This window comes from Panthera leo, chromosome B3 (genome assembly GCF_018350215.1).
Source record: "Panthera leo isolate Ple1 chromosome B3, P.leo_Ple1_pat1.1, whole genome shotgun sequence".
Lineage (NCBI taxonomy): Eukaryota > Metazoa > Chordata > Mammalia > Carnivora > Felidae > Panthera > Panthera leo.
Window position 1 is genome coordinate 81,089,670 of NC_056684.1, and position 27,711 is coordinate 81,117,380.

Genomic DNA, 27,711 nt, shown 5'->3' on the forward strand with positions numbered 1-27,711 from the left:
AGTCAAAATTGCTTTCTTTGCAAAGCTAGAACAAACAATCCTAAAATTTGTATGGAACCACGAAAGACCCCGAATAGCCAAAGAGATACTGAGGAAGAAAACCAAAGTGGGAGGCATCACAATCCCAGACTTTAGCCTCTACTACAAAGCTGTAATCATCAAAACGGTATGGTATTGGCACAAAAACAGACATAGAGACCAATGGAATAGAATAGAGATTCCAGAATTGGACCCACAAATGTAGGGCCAACTAATCTTTGACAAAGCAGGAAACAGTATCCAATGGAAAAAAGACAGTCTCTTTAACAAATGGTGCTGGGAAAACTGGACAGCAACATGCAGAAGAATGAAATTAGACCACTTTCTTACACCATTCACAAAAATAAACTCAAAATGGATGAAGGACCTTAATGTGAGACAGGAAACCATCAAAACCCTAGGGGAGAAACAGGAAACAACCTCTCTGACCTCAGCCGCAGCAATTTCTTACTCGACACATCTCCAAAGGCAAGGGAATTAGAAGCAAAAATGAACTATTGGGACCTCATCAAGATAAAAAGCTTCTGCACTGCAAAGGAAACAATTAACAAAACTAAAAGGCAGCCGACGGAATGGGAAAAGATATTTGCAAATGACATACTGGATAAAGGGCTAGTATCCAAAATCTATGAAGAACTCACCAAACTCCACACCCGAAAAACAAAGAATCCAGTGAAGAAATGGGCAGAAGACATGAATAGACACTTTTCCAAAGACGACATCCAGATGGCCAACAGAAACATGAAAAGATACTCAATGTCACTCATCATCAGGGAAATACAAATCAAAACCACACTGAGATACCACCTCACTCTGGTCAGAGTGGCTAAAATGAACAAATCAGGAGATTATATATGCTGGCAAGGATGTGGAGAAATGGGAACCCTCTTGCTCTGTTGGTGGGAATGCAAACTGGTGCAGCCACTCTGGAAAACAGTGTGGAGGTTCCTCAAAAAATTAAAAATAGATCTACCCTATGACCCAGCAATAGCACTGCTAGGAATTTATCCAAAGATACAGGAGTGCTGATTCATAGGGGCACATGTACCCCAGTGTTTATAGCAGCACTTTCAACAATAGCCAAATTATGGAAAGAGCCTAAATATCCATCAACTGATGAATGGATAAAGAAGATGTGGTTTATATATACAATAGAATTCTACTTGGCAATGAGAAACAGTGAAATCATGCCATTTGCAGCAACGTGCATGGAACTGGAGGGTATTATGCTAAGTGAAATAAGTCAGTCAGAGAAAGACATATATCTTATGTTTTCACTGATATGTGGATCTTGAGAATGTTAACAGAATACCATGGGGGAGGGGAAGGTGGAAAAAGTTACAAACAGAGAGGGAAGGAGGCAAAGCATAAGAGACTCTTAAATACAGAGAACAAACTGAGGGTTGATGTGGGTGGGGGAGAGGGGAAAGTGGGTGATGGGTGATGGGCATTGAGGAGGGCACTTGTTGGGATTAGCACTGCATGTTGTATGGAAGCCAATTTGACAACAAATTATGTTAAATAAATAAATAAAATTCTTTGTATTTTCATGCATTGCTCTCCTGACCATTGTGAGCATCTTTATGATCATTCTTTTTAATTATCTTTGGGTGAATCACTTCTTTGTTTTTTTATGATCATTTTCTGGAGATTTGTCTTGTTTTTTTTTTTTTTTTTGGAAGTTATTCCCATTTTTCATTTTCTTTGACTCTTTTTGTTGGTTTCTGCACATTAGATAAAATGGCCACATCTCCCAGTTTTGACAGATTGGTCTTGTGTAGGTGATGAACCTTGTCAGTAAGCCCTGGCCTAAACTCCTGGTTTCATTTAAAATGTTTGTGACTGTCCAAACTGCCATTTTTGTTTTTAGTGGTTCCCAATTGTTTAGGTTGTGCCAAGACCCTCCCCCAGGGGAGAGGATCACACTCAGTACTGAATGGAGGCTGATTAGAAGCAAGACCTTCAGGCAATAGCTGGGAAAGCATGTAGTTAAACCCCTTCCAAGGAGAAGCTGAGAGTTGGGCATTTCTGCTTCATCCCTCCTTGCTGCATCTGTGCATATAGCTGTACAGTATGGTGGGGGTAATTCTGAACCTGTTGAGATTGTTTATTCACTATAAGGAGCACCCCTGTGAGAGTTGTGAAATGCAAGCCTTGTTAGCTATCAGAAGTAGGTAGTTTGAGATCCTCTCCCTTACGTGGCAGCCATAAAAGCTGGGGCATCTTTAGAAGCTCCTTCCAGAGAGGAAGCAACTTGATTTTACCGTTAATTGAGGCAGAGGGAAAAGTCAGGGTAAGTACGCATTGGCTCTCTCTCTTTCTGAGTAAGATCTTAGCCAGCCCCTAGATCTGTGCTAATTAGTAGCTGGACCCGAGGCAGCAACTTATAAAGTATGCAGCCAGACCCTTTCCAGTGAAAGATCGGGAGATGGGTGTTTTTGCCTCTTCCCTCCACACCGCTCCTGGGGGCAGGAGTGGGGGAAAGCTGCTGCAAGTGCTCATGTGCCTGCCCGTAAGAACTGGACTGGTTCTTTGTTATGGCCCTGTGTGACACGTGAATTCAAGTTCCACTGGTTATCAGAGTCAAGCAGTCTAGGGGCCCAATTCTTAAGTAGCAACTGCAAAAGCTTGGGTGCTAGATGTGAAGTCCACTTAGCTCTTCAGGGAGAAGTTGGGAGTTGGGAGTTCTTTCTTAGTTGCATGGCACTGTGTTGTTGGGTGGGGGGTGTAGGTAGAGTTTATGGTGAGAGTGTATCTCAGCCTTTTCTACCTTTTGCTGTGTAGGTATTTCTCATTTACCTGATGTACAGGAATCGCCCAGCTGCTTTCTGGATTTCACTTAAGATTGCTTTGTGTGTTGCTATACACTTGGTGTGTCTATGGGAGGTGGGAAGTCCAGGACCTCCATTGTTGCCATTTCTGTCCCTTGGTTTCTTTGTTCTTTTTTGTTGCTATATAGTATTCCATACATGTCCTTTCTCTTTGCTGTTTGGGATGTTTATACTTTGGGGCTATTTTGAGTAATGCTGCTTTAAACATTCTTGTGCATGCTTTATGGCATACAGATGCATTATTTCAGTTTTGGTATATTTCTAGAAGTGAGATTGCTGGATTCTGGAGTGAATGTATGTTAAATTTTAGTTTTTTTCTGCCAAGGAGTTTTATAGAGTGGTTGTTCCAACTTAATCTCCAACCATTAATATAGGGGAGCTGTATTAATACTACTCTGTCTTTGCACTTCTGCTGGGTATGTTGTGGTATCTCACTGTGGTTTTAATACTCATTTTCCCATTGAATAATGCTTATTGGCTCTTTGGATCTCTTTTTTTATGAAGTGTCTATTCGTGTTTTCTGTCTTTAAAAATTTTTTTTTCTTATTTATAGGAATTCATTATATGTTTTGCATGATCCCTTTTCAGATGTATTGCAATTATCTTCTCAATCTGTGGCTTGTATCTTTACTTTTTTAGTGGTGACTTTTGATATAAAATGTTTTGATAAAGTTTAGTTTATCAATTTTTTTTTCATGTAGATTTATGTGCATTATTTAAGAAATCTTTCCTAGCCTACTCACAAAAATATTCCCCTGTATTTTCTTGTAGAAGCTTGATTTCAGCTTTCACATTTAAGCCTATGATTCCTCTCAAATTAATGTTTAAAATGGTGTGAAATAAGGGTAAAGGTTAATTATATTTTCATATGAATATCTAGTTGTTCCAATACTTAATTATAGTGGCACCTCAGTTGTAAATCAAGTGACCATATGTGTTATCACTACCCTAATATTTGACAGTAATCTCCATGAGCATCCTACTTTTATATCTTTTTATTAGGATATGTTGAGGACTATAATAATTAAAATTTTCTGGTCATGCTAGTTGAACTTAATAGTTAAATTACTTCTTTTTTCTTTCTAGAAAAGAGTATGTGCAGTTTTAACCCATAACCTTCCATTTCTGACTTTTTTGTTTCATTTATTTATTTTTTCTTTGAAATTGGTCTTGATTTTTCATTTTTCATTTTCATTTTTCTCACTTTTTACTTAAATAACAGTTAGGGTTCACTGCTGGCCTATCATTTTGCATGATTACCTTTATATTTAAATACAGCACTTGAGATTTTGAGTGCTTTTATGTTTTCAGTACCAACTTTAAAAGTAACTGTCACTACTTATGTCATAACTCACATATTCTGAACAAGGTATTTGATATGGTTAGTTTCACATACATTACTGTGATTTGTTTTACCTGCAGGCTGTGTATATCACAAAAGCGTTGGGAGCTGTTACTCAGGAAAAAATTAAATTGAAAATCAAATTATTTAGAGAGCTAAAAGATGACCAGTTACAGTTTTTTTCATCAGATGCTACAACCTTATAGAGGTGTGATAAATGATTTTGTCATGTGACCTTTGCTTTCTTATAGACTAAATTTTGTGAGTTTGATTCTCAGATTCAGATGATTAGGATGGGCCCTCAGCAGTTCCTTGTATTCCCCGTCCTGTTTTTTACTTTATATTATGTTATTTGGTATGCTCCCAGGTACTTTGAGGAATAGATTTAAATATCTCTCTATGTATTTTCTTTCTGCCAAGAAGGTAATGATAATCTGGACAGTCAAAGGCAAGAGTGTGTTACCTAATGTCTGAGGAGAGAAATTACCTTCAAATTTTAATATTTTTGGTACTACTTAAACCATTTGTTAGTTGATTAGTTGGTTAGGAGTAAGGTATTTTATTTCCTGTGTGAAGAAATGTCTCAAATTGAATTGAGCTTTCCAGTTTCTCTCTTTGGATTTTTTTGTAGTGATTTATGAATAGATATTCTTCAGAATTGTGTTTTGTTGTGTAGATATCCATTCTTGGTCTCATAAAGTAAAATTTCAGGAAGAAAGTAGAGGACTATTCTCTTATATAATATGTGGTCATTTATGTTCATTTTCAAAAATTTGGAGGTTAGGCAAAGAATATTTCTATGGAGCTGATAAGTTAACAAGATTGGATAGACATACATAGTTTTTGAAAATAATAAGTTAGTAAATTAGTTTAGGGAAAGGGATGCACAAGAGTGTGTGTATATGTGTATGTGAATACTTTTTTGAATTGGTTTCTAAAATATGCCATATTTATACAAAAGAAATTGGAGGCAACCAAAATAAAATCATGAAAACAAACAACAAACACCAAGCACAAGACAAAAGATAAGTCTGGAGAAATGTAGAGAAAGGGGATGAGAAAACCATATCAAAATATTAAAAGAATAGACGTGGGATCCTTATTTACTCTGAATTCTCAAACTCCAGAAATATTGTTAGGATTTGCCTAATTCTCTATTGGCATTATGAAACCAATGTTCTTTAACCATTGAATAAAGAAATCCCACTTCTCTTTCAAAGATCATGCCATGGTATCATCCACTTCCTACCTGTGTCTTTCCTATTATCTGTTAGCTATATATTTATTAAGATCTATAAAGATCTCAAACTTGACTGTCTATAAATCACCTGGAGTTTTTATTAAAACTGATTCAGTAGGTCTTGGATGTTACCTTATATTCTGCATTCTTAACAAGTTCCGAGATGATATCATTGGACCACATGGTAACTACCACCAAAGATTTAGACCAGAGTCCTCATACTGATCAAGAGCTTTGGAATTTGGCTTATAATCTTTCCACATTGACTTATGCCATCATCCTGGGTCATCTCTTTTAATTCTTTCATTTCAACTTCTATAAATTTTATTTTGACTCCATTCTCTTTCAGCAGTCCTTCCCTATAGTCTTTTGTTACAATTAGAACTTTCCTACCTTTAAATATTATATTTCAGTGCTTTACTTTGAGTTTACCCTTCCAGCTTTCTTACTCCCTTACTTACTTAATGGACCTTGCTCTCTGTTGAATCTCATGAAGACCTTTAAATTTTGACATCTTTACTTTCTCTGAGTTCATCAGTTCCTTCTTTGCTGACCTGAAGTTTGTTGTCACCCTTTAGATGATTTTCTCCTTGTCTTTCAGTTGTCCATCCCTGCATCAGAATTGCAGTTCACTTTCTCCACTTCCATGGTCAGGTTGCTGAATATACCTGAAGGAAAAAACATGTTGTCCAGATTGCTGCCATTTTGTATCTATGGTACTCATTCTCATCTGGGCTCTTAATGCTGCTCTTTTTTTTTTTTTTTTTTTACTTTTTTTAAGATTTTAAGTAATCTCTATGCCCAATGTGGGGTTCGAGCCCACCCACATTCCTGAGATCAAGAGTCACATGCTCCACTGACTGAGCCAGCCAGGCACCCACAGTGCTGCTCTTTTCTAATCTTTTCTAATCCAAAGGCTTTGTTTTGCTTGGGCCTATAAATTTTAGAGAGAAAACACCTCAAGGAACTTGGAAAGAATTTTTTTGTGAGTCCATATAGAAATAAGGATAAGATTTCCTGAACGTAGAAACTCTTGTTTGGTGTGTCACAGTAGTTAACAAATGCAAGAACCCAGACTCCTCAAGTGCCTCTGTGATACTATTCCTTAGGGTGTCCAGAGTATCAAGAGTGAGAATGCCCGAAAATTCCTAGTTTCCCCTACCCCTTCAACACTTGCCTACATATCTGCACCAGTTCTCAATTCCTTGTTCCTAATCTTATTCAAAGCTCAATTTTTATTTTCATAATTTCATATTTTCATGATTTCTCCAGTACCTTCCAGTGTTTGATAACCTCCTTTCATTGCTTTGACATTTAAAAGGGGGAAAAGGTATGAGAAAGAAAAGTAAGAAAAGTCATTATCTCAACTTCTTAAAAGTTTATTTATTTAGAGAGAAAGTGTGTGTGTGTGTGTGTGCAAGTGGGGGAGGGACAGAGAGAGAAAGAGAGAGAATCCCAAGCAGGCTCTGCACTGTCAGTATGGAGCCTGATGTAGGGCTCTATTCATGAACTGTGAGATCATGATCTGAGCCGAAATCAAGAGTCGGACCTTAATCAACTGAGCCACCCAGGCACCCCCCATTAGCTTAAGTTTAATAAGACTACATTCTTGAGAATTTCTGCATACAGAATAGAATGCCTTCTTATCTTAAAATCTAATTTGCACATATTTTACTGATATGGTAATGTCTTTATAAGGGTCATATAGAATTTGTGACTTTATTTTTTTATTTTTGGAAGAGTACAAGTTGGGGAGGGGTAGAAAGAGGGGGACAGAGGATCTGAAGTGGGCTCTGTGCTCACAGGCTGACAGAAGCAAGCCTGATGTGGGGCTCGAATTCACCAACCACGAGATCGTGACCTGAGCCAAAGCTGGCCAGTCAACTGATGGAGCCACCCAGGTGCCCCATAGAATTTGTTACTTTATTATTTAAAAAAAATTTTTATGTTTATTTTTGAGAAAGAGACAGAGCATGACGGGGGGAGGGGCAGAGAGAGAGGGAGACACAGAATCCGAAGCAGGGTCCAGGTTCCACGCTGTCAGCACAGAGCTTGACATGGGGCTCCAACTCAAGAATTGTGAAGTCATGACCTGAGCCAAAGTAAGACCTTAACAGACTGAGCCACCCAGGCACCCCAGAGTGTGTTACTTTAAAGTATAATTGACATAATTCAAGGTCTGTGTTTGGAAATTGTAAGCTATTGTGAAAATATACTGAATAAAGTGGGGAAAAAATGTATTAATTTTTAACTAATGTTAGATGTTTTATGTGGCTCTTATAAGCATGTGACTCTAAATATAGGTTATGGTGATATCCTCTATCAGCTCTTTTGTTTCAATTTTGAATTTACTATGCAATTTAAGATTCTGAAGGACTTCTGATGAGTGAATATACTAATTTGTTGATGGAAATGTCTGATTTGCTTGGAAAGTATATACCTCTTGGTAATACATTGTTGTCATGGTACTAATCAACCGAAAACAGTGAGAACAATTTTCCCCAGAAGCAGATAATCCTTGAAATTCTGGGTCTCCATATCTCTAACTCATTTGAAGTATTGAGGGTGATGTTTTAACCAACTCCTTAGAAACTATATTACACTAAATTTTACAGTTGAGTTTAAGACAGAGCATTTTTGGGAGGAGGTCAAAGAAAGAGCAATGAGAAAGGTTAAGGGAATGAAAATATGTGCTTTACTATTGTCAGGCTCGGCCATTACCTTGTTTCTCACCTTATTCAGGTTAAGGATAATATATTAGAAGATTGATGGAGAGACAAACTACTGTCCTTTATTTTGGGGATTGCGTAGCATCTAGATAGGGAGAACGAGAAGGAAGAAAATTTTACTGAGGGGTAGAGGAAGGCAGTGAGAATAAAGTGAAATGAGGGAAAAAATGTGCTCTTTTAGATAGAAAATGTAGATTAGCAGAAGAATTTAAGGCTAAGTAAGAGTCAGCCCGCCTTATGTCATATACATGAATATAAAGGGCCTATTTTGTGTTACAGAGAATGTTAATAAATATCTTATTTGATATTTGTACGTTCTGTGTTTAAACAAGCAGTTTGGAAATCTTCTGACTATGCATTTTTGAATAATTGATATTCAGAATACAATTTGTCATCTATGAAGATGTTTGGTGGAGCTGATTTGCATTAAAACATTCATGATGATTCTCAGTAAAAATACACAGAAGCACAAAACAGTTAATTGTCTTTCTTTTAAAATAAATGTCAAGAAAAGCATTTAAAAAATAAGATAAAATGTAGTATTTAAAGAAAATTCTATCAAAATTCAAAATATTTTATAACTACACAGGATAATAGAATTTTATATATTTTAATGTATATATTATGTTAGGGATCTTATGGAATCTTTTTTTTTTTTAATTCTTCAGACATAAGAGTATTTGCAAATGAACTCAGACTGCTTTTCAACAGTTTCCTGTAGGTTTAGGATAGCTCTCTATTTAATTTTTGAAGTATTTGATAGGTGTTTGTAATTTTTAGAATTATATTTGTGTTTATCTCATTTTCTTACTTTGTAGTTTGTTTTTTACCTGACAAAACTGTTTCTTTTACTCTGAATAGTTGAGTAGAGTCCAGTTAACAAGGGCAGTGTTGATGTAGGGAAATGTAACCCAGAGCTATCATTTGATATTAAAAGAAGTATATTCTATCCTGGAACTCAGTTACTATTAAAGTAGCTATATTTATACATAAGTATAGTTATGAGACCTAATGAAGATCAGTAGCATTTGTTTAGCTGTTACCCATAAGTATAGTACATACATGAATGATTCATTATGTGGGAGCAATTAATTTGTCATATTTATCTTACCAGTTAATCAGACATTCTGTAAGTATAATATCAAAATAGGTACCTGTAAAGTTTTTATATGCAGAAATGATTTGTGGCAAGTCAGATATTCATTTTGTGCATGAAAATTTAGGTAATGTATCTTTAGAAATCCTGTCATTCAGAAAGTAATATTAACCATTTTTACCATTAATATTATGTTGTGGTTAGGCTCTTCCTTCTGTCTTAAGCCTTCCATATTTTCCCAAGGGACGCAACCAGACAATTTGAATTATTGATGCTCACTTAGAAATGGGAGAATGGAAAATTAGCTTTTAAAAGATGAATTGGAGTTCCCATCTTCCCCCAAGATTAATTGGTTAATACTAATTAATTGGTTAATGTTTTTGAGGTCTGTTTCTCTATATTTCTATATCCTGGCTGTTTGTGTATCCCTTGTATTTCTGGTGGTCTGTTAGCTGATAGGAGAGATTGCTAGTCAGTCTGGGTTAAAATAATATTTATTAATATCTCTTAAAATTTTTTTAATGTTTATTTATTTTTGAGAGAGAAACAGAGCACGAGCAGGGGAGGTGCAGAGAGAGAGAGAGAGAGAGAGAGAGAGAGAGAGAGATGCAGAATCCAAAGCAGGCTCCAGGCTCCAAGCTGTCAGCACAGAGCTCGACGCAGGGCTCGAACTCACTAACTTTGAGACCATGACCTGAGCCGAAGTCAAATGCTTAACCAACTGAGCCACCCAGGCGCCCCAATATTTCTTAAAAATTTTAACCCAGCATATCCTTTGTTAATATATATGGGAGGAAAGGTGAGAAAATGAATTGTCTAAGAAAAGAAGTAGAAATTTATCTTATCTGGTGTTATTTTTATTCTAGGAAAAAAAAGCATTATTATTGAAAAATACCGTAACGAGTATTTTATTTCTGTTTCCTGAAATTTTTAATTATCTTCAGTCAGGAGAAAGAAAAAAAAAAAACAGTAATAAGGATTTTGTTAATATTTATTTAATTTTCTCTGTCATTACCTGATGAGTTTTTCCCCCTAAATCTACTCTTTATTTAGTGTTTCTCATAAACCAAGGTGCTTAGGCCAAAACTCTGGGACTTATTCTTGATTTTTTTTCTTTCCTTTACCAGGTATATGTAACCTATCAGCAAGTCCTCTGGAGTTTATATTCCAAATATATCTTTAATTTGTCTATTTCTCTTCATCTTCTCTACCATCCTAGTATAACCTGTCATCATTTATTTAGAATACTCTTAAGTTGTGTTTCTACTTTCACTCTTGCTTTCTTATATACCACTCTACTCTCCTGATAGTACTCAAAATGATCTTTAACATCTTTGCTTACAAATAACCAGAATGCTAAGCAGCCAGTTTATTATTTAAAAAACTTGAAAATAAAGAGAATCAAGTACTTGTCCTATTTTTCTTACACTATTTTTTTTTTTTTTAATTTTTTTTTTTTCCAACATTTTTTTTTTATTTATTTTTGGGACAGAGAGAGACAGAGCATGAACGGGGGAGGGGCAGAGAGAGAGGGAGACACAGAATCGGAAACAGGCTCCAGGCTCCGAGCCATCAGCCCAGAGCCTGACGCGGGGCTCGAACTCACGGACCGCGAGATCATGACCTGGCTGAAGTCGGACGCTTAACCGACTGCGCCACCCAGGCGCCCCAATTTTTCTTACACTATTAAGCACATAGTTGATGAAGGAAGTTTTCCTTTACTAAGGAATTTCAGTTGACAAATAAAGAAGGAATGATACAATTGTAGTGTCAATATTTTATAAGCCCTAATTAAGTAATATAATAGATCTAAGGCAATAATTATTACTGTTAATATATGCATGTAGAGAGAACATATTATATGCCTCCTGATTGGAGTAAATAACGTAAACTATAGAGTAGTTTTGCTAGAAAATTGAAACTGAATATGGTTAAACATTCAGATCTAACTACCAGTTAATAGAAAATACAGGAGACAGAGGAACATGTTAAGTGACACTATGAGGATGCCATCAGAAATCCAGAGTGTAGAAAACCCTGTAGAATAAGTAACCCAGTTTTTTTTCCCATCAAGTAAATTGTAAGGAAAAAAAAGTGAAAGAATCATCATCTATAGATTAAAAGACCAAGAAACTTGTTAAAGCAATATCTGGACCTTATTTGGATTTGATTTGAACCAGTGAGCTTTAGAAAAAATTGATACACAGGGAAATTTGGACACTGCCTAGATAGTTAGTAATTTTAATAAGTTATTATTGAAAATAATGATGTAGGGGCACCTGGGTGGCTCAGTCAGTTAAACATTTGACTTCAGCTCAGGTCATGATCTTGCAGTTCACGAGTTGGATCCCTGTGTCCAGCTATGTGTTGACAGCTCAGAGCCTGGAGCCTAATTCAGATTCTGTGTCTCCTGCTCTCTCTGCCCCTTCTCTGCTCATGCTCTGTCTCTCTCTCTCTCTCAAAAACAAATAAAACATTAAAAAAAATAATAAAAATCAATTAAAAAAGAAAATAATGATGTAATTATAGTAATATTGATAGAAGTTATATTTGTAAGAAGAATCCTTATCTTTTAGTGACATATATTAATATGTGTATAAATGAAATGATAGATTTCTGAGGGGTAGATGTGGAATGAGTAAAGATACAAATTAAGCAAGACTGGTCATGAAATGATAATTATTGATACTGGTGGATAAATATATGTGGATCCATTTTGCTCCGTTCTCGTCATTCATACACATTGAAACTTCCTATAATTAAATGTAAATCCAAACAAAAGCCTTTGCACTTAGACTATAGTCCAAACTTTTTATCTTAGCAGAGTCTACTCAATCTGACTGTACTTAACCCATATCAAGCGTGTTCACCCTTTCTCACATTACACTTGTTTTTTTCCTTTTCCTCAGTTACCCCAAATTCATTCCTGCCTTGGGGTCCTTGAACTTGTTGTTCTATCAGGAACCTTCTTCCCCTAGATCTACAGTGTCTGTCCTCTGTTGGCATTCAGGTCTCATTTCATTTTTATTATTTTTCAGTTCTAGGTTTGTTTGTTTATTTGAGGAAGAGAGCAAGCAGAGGGGAGAAGGTGAGGGAGAGGGAGAGAGTGAATTCCTAAGCAGGCTCCACACCCAGCATGGAGCCCAATGTAGGGCTCGATCTCATGACCCTGAGATCAGGTCTCATTTTAATGTCACTCCAGAACATCTAGCTGTAACAATCATCTCATCTAGTTTTATTTTCCTCAGAGCACTTATCCTGAATTCATATTTTCTTTTATATTTATTTGTTTATTGATTCTACCCACTAGAGTATAAAGTACATGTGGATGGTGGGAAGATCTTGACTATCTTGTTCACTTTTAAATTTCCAGCACTTTTCTGACAAATATTTTTGCTAAGGCAAATATGATTGGCATTCAATAAATGTTTTTTGAGTGAACCAATTAAATGTTTATGAAGCTGTTGAACACTAAGAACATTATTAATCTTTTACTTTTAGAATATCAACATTACATACATTTATTGCCTAGTGAAAGTATTTAAAATTCAGTTGGCATTTTCATTATTAATGTTTTCAAAGGCTCATATGCAACAGAATTAGCTTTGTAGCAAACCTTCAGAAAGATTTTAAAAATTTCACAAAATGTCCAATTTTTCCTTAGCATATATTTAAAAATATTTGTATTTTGGATAATTAATGTCACATTTTTTCTAAGAGCTGTTTTTCATATCTACATAAGTAGAGGTTAAATTTTGTGCTATGTGTTTATATGTGATATGGAAATTTGGCAGACATTTCTCATCTTGTGAATAATAATGAAATACTTACAACTATATCTTCCATCAAGAAGGAAACTTGGAAATACTTTTATAGATAAATGCAGTAGAGGAAATGAGACTGTAAAATTATGAGATATTCTCTTTATTAGAATAGAAAACAATCTATTTGTTAAAAACAAATATATAATATATATACATACATATATAAACAATATATCTATATCTACATATCTATATCTATATATTTCCAAGTAAGTATTGTCATTCAGAATAACTGCTAAGAAAGTTGTTCATAATAGTTATTGAATACAGTGATATGTTTCACTGACAAAATAATTTTTACCCTAATATTTGTTAGAGTTACATATATGGTGCAGACTGGTGGATTCCCTTCTTGTGTCCTTAGGAAGCTTTCCGTCCACAGCACGATATTGACTGCAGAATTGGGCTCATTTGGGCCATGGCTGAGATGGTTCCTCTCGTCATCCTCCATGTGTGGTATATGGGAGTCTCAGATCATGGCCTTTCCACCAGAAACATGCCATCATCTGTTTCTCTTCTTCACCATCTCCTATTAAATGGTACAAATCTGGGACCTTCTTCAGATTTGGCTCTTTGCCAAAACATATTTTGTTCTAAGCGGATTTGCCTGTTTGTTCTTTTTCTCATTTCTTCATTTATTTCTGTATTCAATACAGGTTTATTGTGGCTTGTCATGTGGAAAACACTAGCTTTGAGATTGTAAGGAATTATATAGAGATGAACAAAGCATAAAATATTCCAGGGATGTTGCTTTTGGTAGCTTTACTTTTGGAACTTCTCTTTTAGAATTGCCTTTAAAATGAATTTTTGTTACACACATGCCTACATATTTGTCTTAGTTTAGGAAGGGTCAGAGAAACTGAGCCTTTCCTCAGTCTCCCAGGGAAAGAAAGGGTGAGAAACACAGAATGTCACTAGGCCCCTGATGAACCCAGTGATAGAGTCTCACAGGACCTAGTTCCCTACCAAGGGAAGATGCGTATTTTCCTTGTCATGGTCCTGGCCTTGCTCACCTGCTCAGTCTCCAGTTTTTAGAAGTTGTCCAATTCCCACAATGCCCCCTTCCTTTAGTTCTGTAACATTTTCACTTAGGGGAGAAGGCTGCTTACCATCTTGTATCAGGATCCTGAGGGAGTTGTCATCTTGCAGGATGGTGAGGTGAGATCTCTCTAGTATCTTAGCATTTGGTTTCTATCTGTTGTGCTTAGAACCTGAAGACTGGAGAGCCTCAGATACCCCTCAAGAGTATGTTTAACTCCTGGCAGGCCCTAGAGTTTTCTGTGAACTGTCCTGTTTCCTCCTTGGAAAACACCTGCTTGAAAGGGAGCTCAGTCTGGCTTCAAAGTGTCATCTGAGATAAGTGGGTGAGTTGTCTCAGAGGCACATCCAACTCAGATGAAAGTGCCTCTGGGGTCATAACAGGCTCTGGGGGAAGATTTGATTTGTGGGCTTTCATCTCACATATTTCACTCAACTCTTTTACCATTGGGCTTATGGGGTCTCCACTGCTCGTCTTCACAGGTATCCATGCAATGCCATGGGTAGGAGAGTGGGGATCGGAGTCCTGGGCCTGAATAGGACCTTCCAGCTGCTCCTCTGTGGGTAGGTTGAACTCTGAGGTTTGCACCTGGATGGGAGTGCACAGGATGCCTGCACTAAGTGATTGAGGATCTGCCATTCTAGCCAGATGCTTGTGCAGTGTAGGCTGCACTGAAGTGGCTGGGATGCTCCTGGCTGAGCCGATCTCAATCAGGAATGGAGTGGGGCAGGGCCCAGCCTGAGTGAGGAGAGGATGCTGGGCTCCGATTCTATCTTTGTGTGCCCAACGACTCCAATTTGTTGGTTGATAATTTATTTAACCATTCACTTATTAAAGGATATTGCTGTTTGAGACATTTTTTAAAATTTAATTTAATTTTAATTTATTTATTTTTTTAAATTTGATTTTATTTTTCTTTTTGAAAAATACAATTTACTGTCAAAATGGCTAACATACAGTGTGTAAAGTGTGCTCTTGGTTTTTGGGGTAGATTCCTGTGGTTCATCGCTTATATACAACACCCAGTGCACATCCTAACAAGTGCCCTCCTCAGTGCCCTACCCATTTTCCACTCTCCCCAACCCCTCCGTCAACCCTCAGTTTGTTCTCTGTATTTAAGAGTCTCTTATGGTTTGCCTCCCTCCCTCTCTGTTTGTAACTTTTTTTTTCCCCTGATCCCTTCTTCCATGGTCTTCTGTTAAGTTTCTCAAGATCCACGCATGAGTGAAAACATAAGATATCTGTCTTTCTCTGCCTGACTTATTTCACTTAGCATAATACCTTCCAGTTCCACCCACATTGCTACAAATGGCCAGATTTCATTCTTTCTCATTGCCAAGTAGTATTCCATTGTATATATAAGCCACATCTTCTTTATCCATTCATCAGTTGGTGGACATTTAGGCTCTTTCTGTAATTTGGCTATTGTTGAAAGTGCTGCTATAAACACTGGGGTACATGTGCCCCTATGAATCAGCACTCCTGTATCTTTGGATAAATTCCTAGCAGTGCTATTGCTGGGTTATAGGGTAGATCTATTTTTAATTTCTTGAGGAACCTCCACACTGTTTTCCAGAGTGGCTGCACCAGTTTGCATTCCCACCAACAGTGTAAGAAGGTTCCCATTTCTCCACATCCTTGCCAGCATCTATAGTCTCCTGATTTGTTCATTTTAGCCACTCTGACCAGAGTGAGGTGGTATCTCAGTGTGGTTTTGACTTGTAGTTACCTGATGATGAGTGACATTGAGTATCTTTTCATGTTTCTGTTGGCCATCTGGATGTCTTCTTTAGAAAAGTGTCTATTCATGTCTTCTGCCCATTTCTTCGCTGGATTCTTTGTTTTTCGGGATGGAGTTTGGTGAGTTCTTTATAGGTTTTGGATACTAGCCCTTTATCCGATATGTCATTTGCAAATATCTTTTCCCATTCCGTCGGCTGACTTAGTTTTGTTGATTGTTTCCTTTGCAGTGCAGAAGCTTTTTATCTTGATGAGGTCCCAATAGTTCATTTTAGCTTCTAATTCCCTTGCTTTTGGAGATGTGTCGAGTAAGAAATTGCTGCGGCTGAGGTTAGAGAGGTTGTCTCCTGCTTTCTCCTCTAGGGTTTTGATGGTTTCCTGTCTCACATTTAGGTCCTTCATCCATTTTGAGTTTATTTTTGTGAATGGTGTAAGAAAGTGGTCTAGTTTCATTCTTCTGCATGTTGCCGTCCAGTTTTCCCAGCACCATTTGTTAAAGAGACTGTCTTTTTTCTATTGGATACTGTTTCCTGCTTTGTCAAAGATTAGTTGGCCATATATTTGTGGGTCCAATTCTGGGGTTCCTATTCTTTAAGATGTTGCAGGACTGGGGCGCCTGGGTGGTTCAGTCAGTGGAGCGTCTGACTTCAGCTCAGGTCATGATCTCACAGCTCGTGGGTTCAAGCCCCACGTTGGGCTCTGTGCTGACAGCTCAGAGCCTGGAGTCTGCTTCTGATTCTGTTTCCCTCTCTTTCTGCCCCTCCCGCACTTGTGCTCTGTCTCTCTCTCTCTCTCTCTCAAAAAATGAATAAATGTTTTAAAAAAATGTGACAAGACCTACGAAATTGGGTATAAATAACTTAGAATAATTAGTTCTTGAAAGAGCTAGACACTTTACTTCTAGCTTCATGAGTAATTGGTCTTTCCTTCAGTTTGATGGCCAGAAGTAAACAAGTCTTTTCCTGTGGCAGTCATGTCTATAGCACTTCCTCATGTGGAACCCAGGGCCTGCAAACCATCCAGAACTGTCAGTATTGATTTTGGGCACTTCATATTTATGTGAGTGATATGTCAGATGACAGAATTTAATGATTTCAGTTGTTTTGAAAAGAAGAGGACAAATTTGGGGTATTGATGGAAGTTTTGTGGGCAGAACTTTGATGCCACAATTATTTGGTAATTTAAATGCAACCAGACCCAGTTTTTACAGACATGTTGATCCTGTGTATAGGAACCTCTGTGGTTCACACTGCTAATGGGTGTGGATAGCCCTCCACCAAGGCAAGAATGTAAGTTGGGATTTTATTTTTATCACAAAACATTTTTGCATTTGAGCATCTGATTTTAGAGCGTATGGTTTTTTTGATTTATAGATAAATGCTGCTGAGCTTAGTTTATATATAATGCTTGTCCAAATATCTGTCACAAGCCTAAGATGATGGCTGATTGAAAGAGTCTAGCTAGCTGAGTAATGTTTAACCGGTTATTCTTGAGTTTTCTTCATGAATCAGTTGTGTAGCTCTCCTTCACTAAACTGTGAAATTTATACTCTGAACTTTCATCCAGAAGAGTCTGTGTAAGAAACATCTACATCTCTACTTCTTTTGAAGGTTGATGGAAGAGGAATGGGACAGTGAGGATGAAGGTTACTGTCATTGAAAGGCAGTATATTGTATGGACGGACTATGGGCTGTGGTGCCAGAGGTTAGTAATTCTGGTGGTGGAAGGATGTGAAGGGTCTCTTTTGATTGTCTCTGTGTTTTCCAACAAAATAAGACACTTATTCAGTCCATATATACCTGGCACTGTGGTTGGCCTTAAGGTACAAAAGTAAGACTTGTCTTCTGCCCTTAAAAGAGAGATTCACTATTTAATAGTAAAATATTAGTATGACCTTATTGCTAAGAAATGATTTCTTTCAGTTTTGTTTTGTTTGTGTCCAAGTTTTAGCCTTAGTTTTTCTATTGTAAAATTTTTTTTGTGATCCCCCAATCCCTGTCTGTTTTTTCATGTGTTGATTGGGGAACTGAGAAAAAGGGGGGAGATAGTGATTGATTGATTGATTGATTGATTGATTGATTTAGGCCAAAGATCTTATGTTGGGATTGTGTATGTATTTCTTTACTCTAATTTAGTTTATGCTGAGAGAATTTCAGAATTACTGAGAGTGTACTTGATTCACAGAGTTAATTCCTTACATTCGGATGGTCTTGCTTGCTATACCAAAGTAGCTTGGTCAGAACTTTAGCCTTTAGTTTTGTTTGTTCATATATACCTAATTTGCTATTTTAAATGCAAGAATCAAACATCAGACTATGCCTGTTTTGATGTAATTCTGCAAAAGTACACATTCATCATATCAAAATTATTTCTTCAACTGGAAGAGAGGAGGATTATCAAATTAAAATGTGACTTAAAAATCATAATCTGATTAACATTAATCTGATCGGTACCAAAAATTTTTAGGGGCACTTGGGTGACTCAGTCAGTTCCACGTCCAACTTCAGCTCAAGTCATGATCTCATGGTTCATGGATTCGAGCCCCGTGTCAGGCTCTGTGCTGACAGCTGAGAGCCTAGAGCCTGCTAAGGATTCTGTGTCTCCATTTCTCTCTGCCCCTCTTCCACTCATGCTCTTTCTCTCTCTGTCTCAAAAATAAATAAACATTAAAAAATGCAAAAAAAAATTTTTTAAACTGATAGCCATGAAATATGGAATAAAAATAACTTATCTGGACATTGGTACTGAAACTAAGGCTGCGAAAATATGTTCCAAATGGTCTGTGTATATCAATATTATTTTATTTGAGAAAACATAGCTTACTAAGTAGCTGGTTTCTATACAGAATACAAGTTTGTGTTGAGTCTTACCATGAGCCAATTATTTTTCTTCTCTTTCATGACATGGCTTATACTTTCTACTCTGGCCTGTATTTTGTTCTGTATGTGCCACTGGTGGCAGGGATATGTCAGGGAAAATTAGATTACAAGTCCTATTGATTTATAAATTTTTGGCATAATTTTTGTTTGAGAAGGTTATGATGATACTTACCTAAGTAATATTAGTTTTTTCATTGTATAGATAGCAAAGTGAGGTCTAGAAAGGTAACTTTCATCCAGATCATAGGTGATGTACTCAGTTTCATGAGGGCAGGAACTTGAGATATCTTGCTCACTGCTGTATTCTCAGTGTCTAGAACAGTGGTCGGCACATGTAAATGTTGCTCTTAATTTCTCAGGGTTAAACTTTGTACTGATTATTCTCTGTACCTACTTAGGTGTATTCTGACTTTAAGAATGTATATTAATGTATAATCTATAATATTAAGATAAATATGAGCACACCAGATACCTATATATTCAGGCAAGAACAACTTCTAGATACATTGCCACGTTCACTTGCTCATAAGGGTATAAGATTATTGTGAACAAGCCTAGATATAATGACCAGTGTGCTTAAGTGAGAATGAAGGAACAGCTGCTCACTTAATGGTCTTTTAATGAGATGCATAAAATTCATTCCATTTTCCTATTTCATTACAATTTAGTGATCTCAGGTTTCTTAGATGTCTTTTGGGTACTTCTGAAGTAATTATGTAGTTTAGGAAGTTGGAAATTGCTGAAGTTGATGAGGTGGGAATTAGATTGTTTTATGTGTTTATTTTCCCCCCATCCTCAATCCTGCTTCCCATCTATTATCTGTATCATATCCATTTGTATTCTCATAGATGTATTCCTTAATCTTTTTCAATATCCTTTGTGTTAAAAGTAGTTATAACTAAAACCTGCTGCATTATTTAGTTCCCCTTAGGAAGTCACTTATATTATTTTCTTTTTAGCTTTGTAGATATCAGGTCTACTTAAGCGGAACAAGGTACAGGTCACTAAAATGTAGAAATTTAATTAATATATTCAAACAACAGATATGGCTTCTTCACTCCTCAGCCCTTATTTTTAGTGATTTAAGTATTTTTAAATTGTATTTTGACTGAATATTTTCATGCTTAGTTTTACTCGTGAGAAATTTCCCTTTAATTTGCAAAAAGCCATTTAAATCTGCTTATGTCATCTAGGCATATGGAGAAGATATTTTTAAGTTACTTGTTTCGATCATTTTGGAATGTGGTGACCTCACAAATGGGCAAATATTTTCTTAGCATTTGGTTAGAAGAATAAACATTGTATGCTCATTGAGAGAAATTTAAATTTTGACTTACATGATATGACAAGCTTCTGTTTAAAGTGATTTTTTTCCAGTGTTAATACAATTGCTTAATTATCTAGTGGCTTTTTTTTTTTTTTTTTAAATCCATGATTTCATTTCCTCTTTGGATAAAAACCTCTGTAAAGCAGACAAAGGTTTTTATTATCCCTATTTTGCAGATTAAGTTTTGGGCAAGTCATTTGATTTCTGAGTTTCATTCACTTTCTTTATCTGTAAAATAAGAACATTGGTCAAGATAATCTCTGAGGTCCCTTCAAGCTCTAAAATTCTCTGTTTATACCATTGTAAAATACAAATATAAAAAAATTATACATTGTAAAATGTAAAACATAAAAAATGTTTATACCATTTTTACATGCCAATGTAAAAAATCATTCATATTTTTAAAAGGGGGAGGTCTTATAAATATCAATTCCCATAGCAACTAAAGACATACCAGAAAAGAAAGCATATCTGAAGTTATGTAGTATGAGCAATACAGTAAGTCCAAAGTAAACCAATCTCACCTGTAGCAAAAGAAAAAAATAGGAAAGGTTCTTTTAAAAAAATTTTTAGTATAGTTGACATGCGATGTTACATTACTTTCAGGTGTACAACATAGTGATTCAACAAGTTTATATGTTATTCTGTGTTCACCACAAATGTAGCTACCATCTGTCCCCAATGCATCACTATTATGTATCATTGACTATATTCTTTGTGCTGTGCCTTTTATTTTCACGACTTATTTCAGTGAAATAAGTAATTGGAAGCCTGTATCTCCCACTCCGCTCCACCTCTTTTGCACAACAGTCCATCTTCCTCCCCTCTGGCAACCATTTATTCTTTGTGTTTATAGGTCTGTTTCTGTTTTTTGTTTGATTATTAATTAATTAATTAATTATTGGATTCCACATCTGAGTGAAACCATTTGGTATTAGTAATGCTTAGTCTGACTTTTTTCTTTTTTTTTTTTTTTTTTATTTTTTTTTTTAACGTTTTATTTATTTTTGAGACAGGGAGAGACAGAGCATGAACAGGGGAGGATCAGAGAGAGGGAGACACAGAATCTGAAACAGGCTCCAGGCTCCGAGCTGTCAGCACAGAGCCTGACGCGGGGCTGAACTCACGGACCGTGAGATCATGACCTGAGCCGAAGTCGGCCACTTAACCGACTGAGCCACCCAGGCGCCCCTAGTCTGACTTTTTTCACTTAGCATAATACTTTCTAGGTCCATCCATGTTTTCTCAAATGGCACGATATCATTTTTTTTCCTGGCTGCATAATACTGCATCCCATACCACATCTTCTTTATCTGTTTGTCTATCAGTGGACAGGAAAGATTCTTTTTTTAAAAAATATTTTTGGGGTGCCTGGCTGGCTCAGTGGGTTGAGCGACCGACTTCGGCTCAGGTCATGATCTCACGGTTTGTGAGTTTGAGCCCTGCATCGGGCTCTTTGCTGACAGCTCAAAAGCCTGGAGCCTGCTTCTGATTCTGTGTCTTCCTCTCTTTCTGCCCCTCCCCCACTCATGCTCTTTCTCTGTCTAAGAAATAAATAATTATTTATTTTTGAGAGGGAGAGACAGAGTGTGCGTGGGGCAGGGGCAGAGAGAGGGAGACACACAATCTGAAGCAGCCTCCAGGCTCTGAGGTGTCAGCACGGAGCCCGATGCAGGACTCAAACCCATGAACCCTGAGATCATGACCTGAGCCCAAGTCTGACACTTCACTGATTGAACCGTCCAGGCACCGCAACAGGAAAGATTCTTAAGTGACAATTTTCTTCCATTCTTTTATTGATCCAAAATTTGTATTTGAGTGTGTGGTAAGCATCAGAATGATTTGAGCTTTTCTTTTTTAAGTTTGTTTTTTATGTTTTTATTTTTGAATGTTTATTTATTTTTGAGAAGTAGAGAGAGCACCCACACAAGGGCAAGCAGGGGAATGGCAGAGAGAGAGACAAATCCCAAGCAGTCTCTATGCTTTAAGCACAGAACCCAACGTGGAGCTCAAACTCATGAACGGTGAGATGGTGACGCAAGCTGAAATCAAGACTCAGACGCTTAACCGACGGAGCCACCCAGGCACCCCATGATTTGAGCTTTTTTTGTTGTTGTTGGCAGAGTATATATATCCTTGGCATGAGTGTTTACAGAGAGACATTTTTTATTAGTTGGAAAGTTAGATTAGACCTCACAACCTTTAAAGGTTTGTGATTGAATCCCCTCCCATTTCTTACCTCAGTGGCAATCCCTTCAACAACTTTTCAGGATTGCATTTATTTTATAAATTATGACATTTTGTATAGATATAACACATTAATTTCTAGTTGAGCTAGGATGAAGTATTTTAGGATGGTAGAGTAGATTGTACTTCAATATAAATTTAAATATGAGTATGAGTTCTTTGAATAATTCAGCTAACTTTTCCAAAGGAAATATGATCACTCTATAAAATTTGTTCAGTATACCAGGCAGCTTTTAGATTTTTTTGTTTTTGTGTAGAATACTCCCTTTTTGGGGAAAAAAAGAGCTTATTTTGTTATTTTGGTGCTTTTTAATAAAATAGCTTTTACTCACTTTTTCCCATAAAATATCAGTTTTCACTTCCATAGTTGGAAGTGATGATTGTATCCCAAACACTTCATTTTACAGTTGAGAAAACTGAGGTCCAGTGAGATTAATTCTCTGACCCATGGTTATTTAGCCAATTAGTGACAAAAGTGATTGGAAGTTAGATATGCCAGTTTCCCAAACTAAAACCCTTCTATTTGATGAGTAGGTATCTGGATTTTTGTCTGTATTCTGTTAGATTCATTGTCTAGTTTTTTGCCAAACTCCCCCTTTCCAGTGCTGTCTCTCTCCTCTCCCCCCCCATCTCTGTCTCTGTCTCTGTCTCTCTCTGTCTCTGTCTCTCTCTCTCTATATATATATATATAGAGAGAGAGAGAGAGAGAGAGTAATTAATTTTTGATTTAGAATTTAAAATCCAAAAGCTGCATTATAATAGCTCACACTTAAAATATAATGGCATATGGAGCTACAGTTTCTCACAGTTGGTTTCCTACTTGATATGATTTAGATCTTTAAATTTTTAGAATAAAATCTGAGCCAGTTTCAAAAATATTATGTTCAAAAGCTGTAGGTATTTTAAAAAATCTTTAAAGTATTCATTTTCTGTTCTTAATCTTTATAAAAGGTTATTTACTTTGATTTAAACAATTATTTCACATAATTCTTTTGTATAAATGGTAGAATTATGATTATTCATTTAAAACAAAACCAGAATTAAATGGTAAATTATTGAAAGCTAAAACATTCTTTAACAGCACAAAGTCAGGAAATTTGCAGTTAACATTTCCATGGTTATTAGAACCCTTGCTCTATGATATAAAAGACTCTTAAAGGATCATATAAGGAAGGAATACTAACTATACATACCATAAAAAAATTCTCAAAAGTAGAAGAAACATTATAATTAACCAGAAAATGAAAAAAAAAAATAAAGCGAATGAATTCTTCTATTTCTTATATTATCTGAGTAAATAATTTTCTCTGGGTCTATAAACTCTTTTATGTGTCTATTTTATTTTACAATGAAAATGTAATACAGTAAAGCTCATATGTTTGCTAGCAAAACACTTCAGGGGCTTGAAGAATAGTGATGCTGTGCTGCATTCTGTGGGAGACTGGGAACATGACTTGAGTCCCACAGACCAGGATTTATATCACTGCCTCACCACTCACCAGCAGTCTGACCTTGGACAATTTGCTTAACTTCTCCAGTCCTCAGTATTCTTATCTGTAAAATAGAGGTCATAATGCCTGTTTTACAATGTTAGGTATTCAGATATGTTAAAAGTATTTAGTGCCTAACTTATAATAGGCTCTCCCTAACAATTCTTTTCCTTCTGCTCTCCTTTACCTGTTACCTGCAGACCCACTCTCTGTCTCTTCCTTCACAGTTCAATTCTACCTAATGGACCTAAGTCTCAAAAGTAGGACTTCAGATGGCAGGTAACTAGAACTAAATAAACATGACTGAGACAGGTCTTTACACCATTCCTGGCTAGAGCACTGGGTAGACTGGTCTCCTGGAGCAAGTGCTTCTCAAGTTCTATAATGTCCTTAAGAACATCAGAACCCGTGGACAATGTGTATGGATTCTCTCAGTGAGGCTCAGTGTAGCTTCTGTGGCAGCTTGGACTTTGACTTCTCCCCAGTACAGTATTTTTTTCTAGGGATATTCTTTTAAATAATATTTATAGTTTTATAGTTTTCCATATTAAACACAGTACTACCTGTCTAAATATATTTTATAAACTGTCCCAAATTAGGTTAATAAAAGGATTTGTTATTCCTACTTAAAAAAAAAAAGAAATTCTGAAACTTCAGCCTTTGAGTATATAAAAAGAGTTGTAAATGTTTTTAGTAATTTTTTAAAAATGAAGATATCTTGATTCTCAGTCAGGTTTATAATATTTCAGGGTTTTTGGTAGCAGTCCTGTCCTTTACTAACATATGCTCCTAGATTATGAACATCTGTATATATAAGCATTTGGCCTTTAGGCCAGCTTTAGCAGTACTCTAGAGAATTTAGAGAGATGTTCTGTATATATAAGCAGTTGGCCTTTAGGCCAGCTTTAGCAGTACTCTAGAGAATTTAGAGAGATGTTCCCATAACTCACTAAAATGCTGTTACTTTGGTGGTTGTGTCATTATTTTCATGTTGTGAGGTTTTACTGTTTCAGCTGTCACATGCGTTTACATGGGATCATCTGAGGGCTGGCCTAGGAATTGGATAACCTTTTAAGTATTATTTCAGAAGCTAGATATAGAGTTACCAAAAGTTGACCCATATATCAACTTTTAGAGAAGAAGTCTTCTGTGAATTGATGCTGTCTCCAGGTTGGCATGGCCAGTCTGCCCTATAGCTCTGCTGGAACAACTGAGGAAATGGGAGGTGATGATAAAGGGAAAGCAAATGAGTAAAGTTTGTCTTCTTTTCGCTCTCAAACATTACTGCTATCACTTGGGTTGGTAGTGCTTTTGGAGGGATTTATTCAAGTATACTCCCCCCACACCTCTTACAATAGAAAGAAACATGTTTGAAAATGAATTAGAGAACTTAATCATCTGACAGAAATGAAAATATTAGGGAAAATATATCATTGTAGCTTGAATAATTTGTTCTCATTTTATAACTGGGTGAACTCTCATCAAAACAATCTTCAAGAATAAGCTTATTATATTTTATTTATATTATATTTTGTTGTATCATTTATTTCTATTTATTCATCAGAGATGAATAAAGAAGGGTCTCTTTTTTAAGGAACTTATACTGAAGTTGGGGGGGATAGTTACGTACAAAAAAATTCATACTCTAGGATTTTTAGAACTTGAAGACCCATTAAAAACCTGAAAGTTAGTTGAATCGAAAATCCTAAGAGCTTGGGCCTAACAAATTTGTCTCTGGGCCTGAGACATGGTTAGCTGCATCTTGTATCCTAGTAGTGGCATGGTTTCATGTCGGCTTCCAAGCAAAGCACAAGTACTTTTCTGTTTGCTACATTAGGACTATGCCTAACTAGAGTTGGAGAACCAGGAAATCAGGGACAGATGGCAGAACTTAGCCATAGGAAAGAAGTTGCAACAGATAGAAGGCCAGAATTAGACACAGGGACACTACCTTGAGATCTAGTATTTATGAGTCAAGTAGGCATAAGAGTCAAAAACAACTCTTCAGTCAGTAACCAAGCGCAGACTAGAAGGAAAGAGGTAGTGTCCGGCCCAGCTCAAGTTCCTCTAAGGATTGGCCTTACTGCTTACGGAACAAGCACCATATAAATGGGCTGCCTGGACACAGCCCACTTTTAAATTATTCAGTCTAGATTTTGTTCCATTTCCCTGTTTTATGATTTCTCTGTTCGTTCTTTAGTTACACCTTTTTCTTGCCCTTAGAAGTTTAATTCTTCTTGGGTTCCACTTTGCCTCCAGCAGGCTTATAGCTTTGCCTCCCTTTCTTGGCAGTGATTTTCCTCCCTGTTCCCACAAGGCCCAAGGTCTACCCCTGCTGCTGTTTTTTTATCAGGATCATATTGGCCTTGCTAGAAGACCTAAGATTTCAGGGACACTTTCCCTTTGCTTTGGAGCAGCATATGTTGACCCTATAATGCTTACATGTGGCCTGTCTAGTGATGGTGAGGGAAACTGCCACCCTTGAGACTGACTGTGGTAAACTGCTTGAGCTATCTGAGAAGTCCAAAATGGAATGCAACTATGGGCCCTTTCTTTTCAGACTTATAGCTCAGCCTGTCTGCACTTGTGGTCCCAGTGTTCCCTAGGGCCTGGGAATCAGTAGGCCTGATTGCTACTGCTTTGGTTGGCTTCTGGAGGAAAGTGGGCCATGTTCTTTTCCTGTTCATAGCACCACCCTCTTCATAACTAATGCCCTGAAAAAGATAAATTACTTTATCTGCCCATACAGAAGATACACTTTTATCTCCTCAGAAAAGAGGGGATTGCCCTTATTTCAGTTTTGAATTACTTTCAGATTATTGGGCATAATTTTGAACATAAAATAGAAACTATTGTTTGGAGAAGCCATATCAACTTAAAATCACCCCAATCGGTGTTAGTTGGGGATAGTTTCCTTTCCTAAGGTTGCCCATAAAAAAAGAAATAAAAGTAACACAGATTTAGTAATTATTCCTGGTGGCATAACTTTCAAGTGTTGGATATCTTAACAAACAAAGTGAAAGAACAATACGAGAAAGGCAATAACTTAAGTGGTGACGTTATAGCGATTACAAATACATATATATTTATAGGACAGATGAGAAAGCAATGTTCTAATGTTATTTAAATGGCTTTGAACAAAAGCTCAGTGACTACATTATATTTGGATACCAAAATTCTGTATCTCAAACACTTTAGAGGGAAATAAAAGTTATATGAAACATCTTTCACAGAGCCTCTCTTGGCAGACTCAGGTCTGAAGTCTTACCTCTGATCTGCATCTCATCCCATCCTTCCGGCTACTGGCATTGTTTTTGGTCCTCCCATTATGCTGTTTATGTCCTCCTTCGAAATTAATGCACATGTTTGACTCTCAAACTACCTTGCTGAATTCTCTGTTGTAGTGTTGCCTCTTTATCCACAGGGCATCTCTGAACTACCTTGGTAATTCTACTTCTAGACTGATTTAGTCTTTCCTGATGAGATCCCTTTATTTTGGAGTCTGAGAGGGTTTTGCCAAAGGTGAGGTTACCATGAGGTTAATGAAGTTTAAACTCTGGATTCCATGCTTGAGATGCTGAGAGCTGTAGAATGTTCCAGGTGGAGAGAGGAAGCAGGTTGCATTTGGGAAGCATTTCTGTGTAAGCATTTATGTTATTCAAGAGATCTTAGAGAAAGGAAGTTGAATATCTAAAGCTCCAGCATTTTAGGGTGATTTCTTTTCACATTCTAAATAAATTTTTACTTTTTGTACCTAAATTTGCCTTTATAATTTTGTATTCTTATTCTTAGAAAGGATCACCCAAATTGTATATGCTGCAGGCCACACAAAATCCCATTAGGATCTGCCACTGATTTTTACTAAATGAGGTACCTGGATGTTTTGCT

The 27,711-nt window shown here is 36.6% G+C and overlaps 1 protein-coding gene and 2 pseudogenes across 2 annotated transcripts in view; 1 reads left to right on the forward strand and 2 right to left on the reverse strand.

The window, feature by feature from the left end:
• LOC122221344 overlaps positions 1–13,552 on the reverse strand; it is a 33,220-nt pseudogene extending 19,668 nt beyond the window's left edge.
• The window catches only part of NUBPL (nucleotide binding protein like), a 237,279-nt gene that overhangs the window by 159,500 nt on the left and 50,068 nt on the right, over positions 1–27,711 (forward strand). The window lies entirely within an intron of this gene.
• Positions 14,056–27,187, reverse strand: LOC122221345 (annotated as a pseudogene).